Raw genomic sequence first — 11409 nt, forward strand, 5'->3', positions numbered from 1 at the left:
TGTCTAGTCTCTTTATATAGTAACCTCAAAACAAACACATCAATCTGAGCAGCGAACCGATCGCTGCAGCTGCACATAGTCCATCTGTAAATAGCCGTAGAATAAATAAGTGGCCATTCCCACTATCACTGTCCTGCAAACACAACTACTCTGTTTGTTCTCAAGGGCCTTAGCCATGGGCTATAGGTACTGTGCAGTTTTACAAAACCTTCAGATCATACGGATAGGTTCAGGTCCTGTTATAACATTGTTTAACCATTATATTTGTATAACATTGTTAAAAAGTTGATAATGTATTGAAGGCTGACTTGGCTGTGCATACAAGCAGTTGTCTCTCTCCCTCAGTGGGATCACTGGTATGTAAACACTATATAGCTAGACTCTGTATACTGTATACTGTATAGCTAGACTCTAGTGGATACTTCACACTGAGGATAAATAGAGGTTGGTTTGTTTTGTTGGTGGCCCGCTGAGAAAAGAAGAGCAGTATCACGTTGCAGAATATACACTTTAGTTCTTCAGCGTTCAATTACAAATACAAGGGTTACGGCTATGAGTTGCTGGTTACAAATAATTAACAGAATAGCATAATTTGTGTAATTTTGTGTAACAAAAAACAAAGTAGCCTATTCTAAATAACTAGAAAATACTTTTAGGACCCCAGATATTTTCGCTTGAAATGAGAACTCTGAGAAATAGTTTTTTCCTTTAACATCAATATCATGAATTTATATGCTACCAGGTGGATTAACAGGCTAATAGCAAGACTCGTGCGCTATTCTTTTCATGATGCCTATGAGACTACTTTTCCTTTGTGGTTAAGTTTTTTCTAGCAAATGAAAAGGTGCAAGTGACAACTAATGGTCATTTACTATTCGCCAACTATGTGCCGCAACCTCGTTTCGGATCCAACATGGCGGGTGAGATAAGCCCGTCGGGCGGCGCATTGCTACCTGGAGTGGGATCGATTGCACAGCGCCCTGCAGGGGTTCCATAGTGAGTTTGAGAAGTGTTCTGTTCTGGAAGAGCGCGGACTTCCTGGTACGGGACAATGGACATGTTTTACTCTAGTTTGGCCGGGAAAACACACGCAGCGATGTGATCAAGACGGACACGTAGAGTTAGAACAAGGTAAACCTGTCCTTTTCATTTTCGAAATGTTCTGGGAAATATAACTTGTCAACTTCCCCGATATGGATGTCAGTGTACTACTGTTGGCTAAACGCTAGCAAGCGGACTGCGGCTTTGAAAGTGGCATTATGTGATGGGAACCAGGGACACGCGTCTGTGTAGCGTTGTCCGCACTGAACGACTCGGTATGCGGTATTATTCCAGTGTTTTGTTTACAATCGGGAATATGTTTTAGTAGCTTCAAACTTTGTTCTTATTTCTATTCATCGAGGCCTACAGTACCTAGCCAAACCCCCGGACGGCCTCATGCAGCAGAGTCGATGTTGACAGACTGCAGAAACACGAATCAAGCTCTCCCATTGGTCACAGACCTGCATTCCGCGGCTCTGGTTGGCTTGGCTTTCCTTTCACTCATTTGACGTTTGTGGGCTTTCAACGTTTCTCCTGTAGCTTAATTGATTTAAGGGGATCAATTGTATAATTAAACGAGTTGAATTAGAGTTATTGAATGGTATTTTGCGCATGTGGCTGTGTTGAGTAAATAAGGCGATCCATGTTTCTTTACCACGTCTGGGACTATAGGCTACTGTAGTAGCGATGAGCTGCATGGGAGAATGGGTATAGTAGTTACCTTTTGTAGCAGTGCCTCAATCCTATCCCGTTTCGGGATAATGCGGTTTAACACATTCTTGGCTTTATGGCGCGGCCGAAAAAACTGCTGTAGTGATAGTTTGTAGCCAGGCCACAAAGAGCGAAATTGCAAACATAGAACTCGCAAACCGATACATTGTTTCACACATGTCCACCACGAATGAAAGTTTGCTGCCTGGCTTCCACCCAGCAGCATGAGAGCAGATCACAAAAACAAATCACGTGTACAGTATCATACTGCAAGTCAATAAGCTATAGCCTACTGGCCTGTTTATGTAGTGGACGTTATGATATCAGAGAGAGAATATATGCACGTTATCAACTATTGTGCTCCATTGTATCACTGTGCGGTACTGGCAGCGTTGTTGCTGAGTATCGCATTTCTCGTACCGTAGCTCACGAGCCCTCCCGGTCTTGGCTGCCCGCCGAATGGCCCGAACGATGAGGAACGGATGTGTTTACCTGTCACAGCCTCCTGCATCAAAGAAATATACGCCATTTGCTGACAGATGCATCGTTTAAATTAAAGCCTGTTTTTAAAAAATGTTTTATTATTAGCAACTAGCTATGTCGTGCTGTGGTTTCACATGCCACCCATATGTAGGCTATGCCTACCACTTTAGTGAGGATACCAATGCTACGCGTTGGAATTAGCTTGGAATTATCTGTATTAACAAACACAACCTGGATTCAGTGGTAGACGTAACATAGTTAATGTAAATCTGTCCCTCCATTTAGTATATGTTATGTTTCCTTTGGTATTAGATGTGACAAATGGGAAAACAATTCAGGTTTAATTATCGGTTTTCCATTCAAACGATACGAAATGCATTAAAGTCCACGTGAATTCACAATGGAGAGGGTCTACATCGAGCTTCCTGCGGTGAGAGCATATGGTATAATTTATGCTACTGGTCCAATCACAAGTCATCAAACTGGTACTAGGCTACAGTCAGAGTTTCCCTATGGCAAGTTATTAGGATATACACTACATGGCCAAAAGTATGTGGACACCTGCTTGTTGAACATCTCATTCCAAAATCATGGGCATTAATATAATATAGAGTTGCTTTCTTCTTCTGCTATAACAGCCTCCACTCTTCTAGGAAGGCTTTCCACTAGATGTTGGAACATTGCTGCAGGGACTTACTTCCATTTAGCCAGAAAAGCATTAGAGAAGTCGGGCACTGATTGGGTGATTAGGCCTGGCTTGCACTCGGTGTTCCAAGTCATCCCAAAGGTGTTCGATGGGGTTGAGGTCAGGGCTCTTTGCAGGCCAGTCAAGTTATTCCACATCGATCTCAATGAACCACTTCTGTATGGACCTTGCTTTGTCATGCTGAAACAGGAAAGGGCCTTCCCCAAACTGTTGTCACAAAGTTGGAAGCACAGAATAATCTAGAATGTTATTGTATACTTTAGCTTTAATATTTCCCTTCACTGGAGCTAAGGGCCCAGCCCGAACCATGAAAAACATCCCCAGACCATTATTCCTCTTCCACCAAACTCTGCATTTGACACGCTTGGCATTGCGCATGGTGATCTTAAGCTTGTGTTCGGCTGCTCAGCCATGGAAACCCATTTATTGAAGCTCCCGACGAACAGTTCCTGTGCTGACGTTACTTCAAGAGGCAGTTTGGAACTCTGTAGTGAGTGTTGCAACCAAGGACAGATGATTTTTAGGTGCTTCAGCACTCAGCTGTCCTGTTCTGTGAGCTTGTGTGGCCTACCACTTACAGTTGACCGGGGCAACTCTAGTAGGGCAGAAAGGGCAGAACTGACTTGTTGGAAAGGTGTCAATGTTTGTCTATGGAAATCGCATGGCTTTGTGCTCGATCTTATACACCTTTCAGCAACGGGTGTGACTGAAATAGCCAAATCCATTAAGTTGAAGGGCCATGTAGTGTATCAGTAGGCTAATCAATGGAAGATGGAATTAAAATGACAAGGACAAGCTACAACACCAAGAGCCAAAAGGGAGACTGTAAAGAATAATCTGAATGGAGTTGTTATTTATTGTAGGTTTCGGGAGGTGAGTTATGTAGCCTCAATTAGCCTAGCTAACGTTAGCTAGTTTAACTAGCGTCTCTCAGTTTGATGCAGTCAAAACAGATACTATGTAATCAGATGATGATAAATAACTAGCAATAAGGGAGTCTACCAGCGCGAGTCGATCTGGTTGCTATCTTTATTCCCCTTCCTGCTCCCCTAGTCACAAACATTTGTGCTCCTGCGCTGCGTCAAGCCTCTCGCTCCCCCTCGTGCATTACAGCTCCTGTTAATGAAGTAGCAAACGTGTATTTTTCTCCTAACATTGCGGCATTGTTGCGTCAGCTATTTTTTTCAATTGTATTTTCCCTTTTAGTGGTAATTTTGTGACAACAATGTTGGACGGGATAGGAAAGTAGCCCTATCCGGCCATAACTTTTCTATCTCAACCGCTTTAATTGGTTGAATTATCAGGAGTTATGTTGTAAAAACACAATTTTAAAACTGTACATTCACGTTTGCACAATGAATGCGGCAAGTTTATGTTGAATCGAAAAAGAGAACTCCGTCACCCCCCCCCCCTTTCCAATATTAGAATCGTCCTGATAAAAAAAAAGTCAGTGAATGAATCATCACCACTATTGTATCCTATTTATGTTCATTCATTAATTTTTGTACTACTGAGTCTATTAGCTACAATTAGCTACAATGACTACAATGGCATATAGACTAAAAAGATAGGCCTACAGAATTTTTAAAAAACAAAGACGCTTTTAAAATACCCCTAGTGCCATTTCAAACATGTTTCCTTATTTCACAGTTCTTGGACAATGCTAAGGATCTCTGTCTTTCTGCCCTGATACCATGACAGAGCAGCTTGCAGTACTCAGGCAAGAGTCAGCAGTCACAAATTATCTCATCTCCTCCCCTATCATCTGCCCCTCTCTGTTTTACACACACACACACACACACTTTTCCACATGGGATCTGTACACAGTTGGCACAAAGTGCAGTCGTGCCTCTTGTAATGCCTCTCCACAGAGAGAGAACTAGTGTGTAGATGTATGTTTGTAATGAAAGAGCAGTCTGTTTGTCCGTCTGGGCAGTGTCTTGTGTGAGTTGGAGGGGTTTCTTTCACTGCCTGAAAAGCTGGTCCCGGCTGAGCTTCCGTAGCATAGCAACCAGGCCTTTGCTATGGCTTCTCTCTGTAATAAAACACACAGTCTGCAAAATGGTGCTGTGGGCACTGAGTGGGTGGAGGATTCAGTTTCTTCACTTCCCCACACAGAAAACACTGCCAGAGACAAAAGGCCCTTTAAATGTGACCTTAACTGTGCGTGTGTGTGATCACAGGTCAGCCCACACTGATAATAGTTAAATAGATTAAAATACAACTTACACACACACACATCCTGCCTCTCAAACACACAGACCACATGTTAGAGAGGGTATAGTGTTAATACATTCCCCTTCTCTCCAGGCGCTGGCAGAGCTCCGCGTGCCAGTCTCTGGTGGGTGCTTATGCCCGCTGGCACATTGGTCTACTTTATATCTGCCTGGGCTTGAAGTGGCCGGCCCACACACAGCACACCAGATGTTCGCGCAACCTCAGCCAAGCAGTGTGTGTGTGTGTGTGTGAGAGTGTGTGTGTGTGTGAGAGTGTGTGTGAGTGAGAGAGTAGGTGTGTGAGTGAGAGAGTAGGTGTGTGAGTGAGTGAGAGAGTAGGTGTGTGTGTGTGAGTAGGTGTGTGTGTGAGTAGGTGTCTGTGTGAGTGAGAGAGTAGGTGCGTGTGAGTGAGTGAGAGAGTAGGTGCGAGTGAGAGAGTAGGTGAGAGAGTAGGTGTGTGTGAGAGAGTAGGTGTGTGTGTGTGAGAGAGTAGGTGTGTGTGTGTGAGAGAGTAGGTGTGTGTGTGTGTGTGAGTAGGTGTGTGTGTGTGTGTGTGTGTGTGTGTGTGAGTAGGTGCATGTGAGAGAGTAGGTGTGTGTGTGTGTGAGAGAGTAGGTGTGTGTGTGAGTGAGTGAGAGAGTAGGTGTGTGTGTGAGTGAGTGAGAGAGTAGGTGTGTGTGTGAGTGAGTGAGTAGGTGTGTGTGTGAGTGAGTGAGAGAGTAGGTGTGTGTGTGAGAGAGAGAGTAGGTGTGTGTGTGTGTGTGTGTGTGTGAGAGAGAGTAGGTGTGTGTGTGAGAGAGAGTAGGTGTGTGTGTGTGAGTGAGTGAGTAGGTGTGTGTGTGTGAGTGAGTGAGTAGGTGTGTGTGTGTGAGTGAGTGAGTAGGTGTGTGTGAGTGAGTGAGTAGGTGTGTGTGTGTGTGAGAGAGTAGGTGTGAGTGAGTGAGAGAGTAGGTGTGTGTGTGTGTGTGAGTGAGTGAGAGAGTAGGTGTGTGAGTGAGTGAGAGAGTAGGTGTGTGTGTGTGTGTGAGAGAGAGAGTAGGTGTGTGTGTGTGAGAGAGTAGGTGTGTGTGTGTGTGCGAGTGAGAGAGTAGGTGTGTGTGAGTGAGTGAGTAGGTGTGTGTGAGAGAGTAGGTGTGTGTGTGAGAGAGTAGGTGTGTGTGTGAGAGAGTAGGTGTGAGTGAGTGAGAGAGTAGGTGTGTGTGTGTGTGTGTGTGAGTGAGTGAGAGAGTAGGTGTGTGTGTGTGTGTGTGTGTGAGTGAGTGAGAGAGTAGGTGTGTGTGTGTGTGTGAGAGAGAGAGTAGGTGTGTGTGTGAGTGAGAGAGTAGGTGTGTGTGTGTGTGCGAGTGAGAGAGTAGGTGTGTGTGAGAAGTTAGGTGTGTGTGTGAGTGAGAGAGTAGGTGTGTGTGAGAGAGTAGGTGTGTGTGTGTGTGAGAGAGTAGGTGTGTGTGTGTGTGAGAGTAGGTGTGTGTGTGTGAGTAGGTGCGTGTGAGAGAGTAGGTGCGAGTGAGAGACTAGGTGTGTGAGTGACTAGGTGTGTGGGAGTGAGTGAGTAGGTGTGTGGGAGTGAGTGAGTAGGTGTGTGGGAGTGAGTGAGTAGGTGTGTGGGAGTGAGTGAGTAGGTGTGTGGGAGTGAGTGAGTAGGTGTGTGTGAGTGAGTGAGTAGGTGTGTGTGTGTGTGTGAGTGAGTGAGTAGGTGTGTGTGTGAGAGAGAGAGTAGGTGTGTGTGTGTGAGAGAGAGTAGGTGTGTGTGTGTGTGTGAGTGAGAGAGTAGGTGTGTGTGTGTGTGAGTGAGAGAGTAGGTGTGTGTGAGTGAGAGAGTAGGTGTGTGTGTGTGTGTGAGTGAGAGAGTAGGTGTGTGTGTGTGTGTGAGAGAGTAGGTGTGTGTGTGTGTGTGAGTGAGAGAGTAGGTGTGTGTGTGTGTGTGAGTGAGAGAGTAGGTGTGTGTGTGTGTGTGAGAGAGTAGGTGTGTGTGTGTGTGAGAGAGTAGGTGTGTGTGTGTGTGAGAGAGTAGGTGTGTGTGTGTGTGAGTGAGAGTAGGTTTGTGTGTGAGTGAGAGTAGGTTTGTGTGTGAGTGAGAGAGTAGGTGTGTGTGTGTGAGTGAGAGTAGGTGTGTGTGTGTGAGTGAGTAGGTGTGTGTGTGTGAGTGAGTAGGTGTGTGTGAGTGAGTGAGTAGGTGTGTGTGAGTGAGTGAGTAGGTGTGTGTGAGTGAGTGAGTAGGTGTGTGTGTGTGAGTGAGTAGGTGTGTGTGTGAGTGAGTAGGTGTGTGTGTGTGTGAGTGAGTAGGTGTGTGTGAGAGAGTGAGAGAGTAGGTGTGTGTGAGAGAGTAGGTGTGTGTGTGAGTGAGTGAGAGAGTAGGTGTGTGTGTGTGAGAGAGAGTAGGTGTGTGTGAGAGAGAGAGTAGGTGTGTGTGTGTAAGTGAGATATTAGGTGTGTGTGTGTGTGAGAGAGTAGGTGTGTGTGTGTGAGTGAGTGAGAGAGTAGGTGTGTGTGAGAGAGTAGGTGTGTGTGTGAGTGAGTGAGTGAGAGAGTAGGTAGGTGTGTGAGTGAGAGAGTAGGTGTGTGAGTGTGTGTGAGAGAGAGTAGGTGTGTGTGTGTAAGTGAGATATTAGGTGTGTGTGTGTGTGAGAGAGTAGGTGTGTGTGTGTGTGTGTGAGTGAGTGAGAGAGTAGGTGTGTGTGAGAGAGTAGGTGTGTGTGTGTGAGTGTGTGAGAGAGTAGGTGTGTGTGTGTGAGTGAGTGAGAGAGTAGGTGTGTGTGTGTGAGTGAGAGAGTAGGTGTGTGTGAGTGAGAGAGTAGGTGTGTGTGAGTGAGAGAGTAGGTGTGTGTGAGTGAGTGAGTAGGTGTGTGTGAGTGAGTGAGTAGATGTGTGTGAGTGAGTAGGTGTGTGTGTGTAAGTGAGATATTAGGTGTGTGTGAGTCAGAGTAGGGGTGTGAGTCAGAGTAGGTGTGTGTGTGTGTGAGAGAGAGTAGGTGAGAGAGTGTGTGAGTGAGAGTAGGTCTGTGTGTGTGTGTGTGAGAGCAGGTGTGTGTGAGAGTAGGTGTGTGTGTGTGAGAGAGTAGGTTTGTGTGAGTGAGTGAGTGAGAGAGTAGGTGTGTGTGTGAGAGAGTAGGTGTGTGTGTGAGAGAGTAGGTAGGTGTGTGAGTGTGTGAGAGAGAGAGTAGGTGTGTGTGTGAGAGAGAGTAGGTGTGTGTGAGTGAGTGAGTAGGTGTGTGTGAGTGAGTGAGTAGGTGTGTGTGTGAGAGTGTAGGTGTCAGTGTGTGAGTGAGAGAGTAGGTGTCAGTGTGTGTCTGAGAGAGTAGGTGTCAGTGTGTGAGTGAGAGAGTAGGTGTCAGTGTGTGAGTGAGAGAGTAGGTTTGAGTGAGAGAGTAGGTGTGTGAGTGAGAGAGTAGGTGTGTGAGTGAGAGAGTAGGTGTGTGAGTGAGAGAGTAGGTAGGTGTGAGTGAGTGAGTGAGAGAGAGAGTAGGTGTGTGTGTGAGTGAGTGTGTGTGTGTGTGAGAGAGAGTAGGTATGTGTGTTTGAGTGAGTGAGTGAGAGAGTAGGTGTGTGTGTGAGTGAGTGAGAGTAGGTGTGTGTGTGTGTGTGAGTGAGTGTGAGAGTAGGTGTGTGTGAGTGAGTGTAGGTGTGTGAGAGTGAGTGAGTGTGAGAGTAGGTGTGTGTGAGTGTGAGAGTAGGTGTGTGTGAGAGTAGGTGTGTGTGAGTGAGAGAGTAGGTGTGTGTGTGTGTGTATGTGTGAGTGAGTGTGTGTGTGTATGTGTGAGTGAGTGTGTGTGTGTGTGTGAGAGAGAGTAGGTGTGTGTGTGTGTGAGAGATAGTAGGTGTGTGTGAGTCAGAGAGTAGGTGTGTGTGTGTGTGTGAGTGAGAGGGTAGGTGTGTGTGAGTGAGTGAGAGTAGGTGAGAGTAGGTGTGAGAGAGTAGGTGTGTGTGTGTGAGTGAGAGAGTAGGTGTGTGTGTGTGAGTGAGAGAGTAGGTGTGTGTGTGTGAGTGAGAGTAGGTGTGTGTGTGTGAGTGAGAGAGTAGGTGTGTGTGTGTGTGTGTGTGTGTGTGTGTGTGTGTGTGTGTGAGTGAGAGAGTAGGTGTGTGTGAGACAGTAGGTGTGAGTGAGAGAGAGTGTGTGTGTGTGTGTGTGTGTGAGAGAGAGTAGGTGTGTGTGTGTGAGTGAGAGAGTAGGTGTGTGTGTGTGTGAGTGAGAGAGTAGGTGTGTGTGTGAGAGAGTAGGTGTGAGTGAGAGAGTAGGTGTGAGTGAGAGAGAGTGTGTAGGTGTGTGTGTGTGTGTTTGAGTGAGTGAGAGAGTAGGTGTATGTGAGTGAATGAGAGAGTAGGTGTGTTTGTGTGTGAGTGAGTAGGTGTGTGTGTGTGTTTGAGTGAGAGTAGGTGGGTGTGTGTGTGAGTGAGAGTAGGTGTGAGTGAGAGAGTAGGTGTGTGTGAGTGAGTGAGAGAGAGAGTAGGTGTGTGTGTGTGTGTGAGTAAGTGAGAGAGTAGGTGTGAGTGAGAGAGTAGGTGTGAGTAGGTGTGTGTGTGTATGTGAGTAGGTGTGTGTGTGAGTGAGAGAGTAGGTGTGTGTGTGAGTGAGAGAGTAGGTGTGTGTGTGAGTGAGAGAGTAGGTGTGTGTGAGAGAGTAGGTCTGTGTGTGAGAGAGTAGGTAGGTGTGTGAGTGTGTGAGAGAGAGAGTAGGTGTGTGTGTGAGAGAGAGAGTAGGTGTGTGTGTTAGTGAGAGAGTAGGTGTGTGTGTGTGTGTGAGTGAGTGAGTGAGTGAGTAGGTGTGTGTGAGTGAGTGAGTAGGTGTGTTTTTGAGAGTGTAGGTGTCAGTGTGTGAGTGAGAGAGTAGGTGTCAGTGTGTGAGTGAGAGAGTAGGTGTCAGTGTGTGAGTGAGAGAGTAGGTGTCAGTGTGTGAGTGAGAGAGTAGGTGTGAGTGAGAGAGTAGGTGTATGAGTGAGAGAGTAGGTGTGTGAGTGAGATAGTAGGTGTGTGAGTGAGAGAGTAGGTAGGTGTGAGTGAGTGAGAGAGAGAGTAGGTGTGTGTGAGTGAGTGTGTGTGAGAGAGAGTAGGTATGTGTGTTTGAGTGAGTGAGTGAGAGAGTAGGTGTGTGTGTGTGTGAGTGAGTGAGAGTAGGTGTGTGTGAGTGAGTGTAGGTGTGTGAGAGTGAGTGAGTGTGAGAGTAGGTGTGTGTGAGTGAGAGAGTAGGTGTGAGTGAGTGAGAGAGTAGGTGTGAGTGAGTGAGAGAGTAGGTGTGAGTGAGTGAGAGAGTAGGTGTGAGTGAGTGAGAGAGTAGGTGTGAGTGAGTGAGAGAGTAGGTGTGTGTGTGTGAGAGTAGGTGTGTGTGTGAGAGTAGGTGTGTGTGAGTGAGAGAGTAGGTGTGAGTGAGTGAGTGAGAGTAGGTGTGTGTGAGAGGGTAGGTGTGTGTGAGTGAGTGAGAGTAGGTGTGAGTGAGTGAGGGAGAGTAGGTGTGTGTGAGAGAGTAGGTGTGTGTGAGTGAGTGAGAGAGTAGGTGTGTGTGTGTGAGTGAGAGAGTAGGTGTGTGTGTGTGAGTGAGAGAGTAGGTGTGTGTGTGTGTGTGTGTGTGTGAGAGAGTAGGTGTGAGTGAGAGAGAGTGTGTGTGTGTGAGAGAGAGTAGGTGTGTGTGAGTGAGAGAGTAGGTGTGTGTGTGTGTGTTTGAGTGAGTGAGAGAGTAGGTGTGTGTGAGTGAATGAGAGAGTAGGTGTGTTTGTGTGTGAGTGAGTAGGTGTGTGTGTGTGAGTGAGAGTAGGTGTGTGTGTGTGTGTGTGTGTGTGTGTGAGTGAGAGTAGGTGTGAGTGAGAGAGTAGGTGTGTGTGAGTGAGTGAGAGAGAGAGTAGGTGTGTGTGAGTAAGTGAGAGAGTAGGTGTGTGTGTGTATGTGAGTAGGTGTGAGTAGGTGTGTGTGTGTATGTGAGTAGGTGTGTGTGAGTGAGAGAGTAGGTGTGTGTGAGTGAGAGAGTAGGTGTGTGTGAGTGAGAGAGTAGGTATGTGTGAGTGAGTGAGTAGGTGTGTGTGAGTGAGTGAGTAGGTGTGTGTGAGTGAGTGAGAGAGTAGGTGTGTGTGTGTGTAAGTGAGATATTAGGTGTGTGTGAGTGAGTGAGTAGGTGTGTGTGAGTGAGTGAGTAGGTGTGTTTTTGAGAGTGTAGGTGTCAGTGTGTGAGTGAGAGAGTAGGTGTCAGTGTGTGAGTGAGAGAGTAGGTGTCAGTGTGTGAGTGAGAGAGTAGGTGTCAGTGTGTGAGTGAGAGAGTAGGTGTCAGTG

General features: G+C 46.5%; 1 protein-coding gene across 1 annotated transcript in view; it reads left to right on the forward strand.

The window, feature by feature from the left end:
- Positions 1 to 770: 770 nt before the first annotated feature.
- LOC110490363 (USP6 N-terminal-like protein) overlaps positions 771 to 11409 on the forward strand; it is a 97113-nt gene continuing 86474 nt past the window's right edge. Inside the window, exon 1 of the mRNA XM_090200521.1 lies at positions 771 to 1131. The gene's annotated coding sequence lies outside the window, so the exon portion shown is untranslated. The remainder of the gene's footprint in view (positions 1132 to 11409) is intronic.

Source organism: Oncorhynchus mykiss, chromosome 15 (genome assembly GCF_057628025.1).
Source record: "Oncorhynchus mykiss isolate SJ-2025 chromosome 15, ASM5762802v1, whole genome shotgun sequence".
In the NCBI taxonomy this organism is placed as follows: Eukaryota; Metazoa; Chordata; class Actinopteri; order Salmoniformes; family Salmonidae; genus Oncorhynchus; species Oncorhynchus mykiss.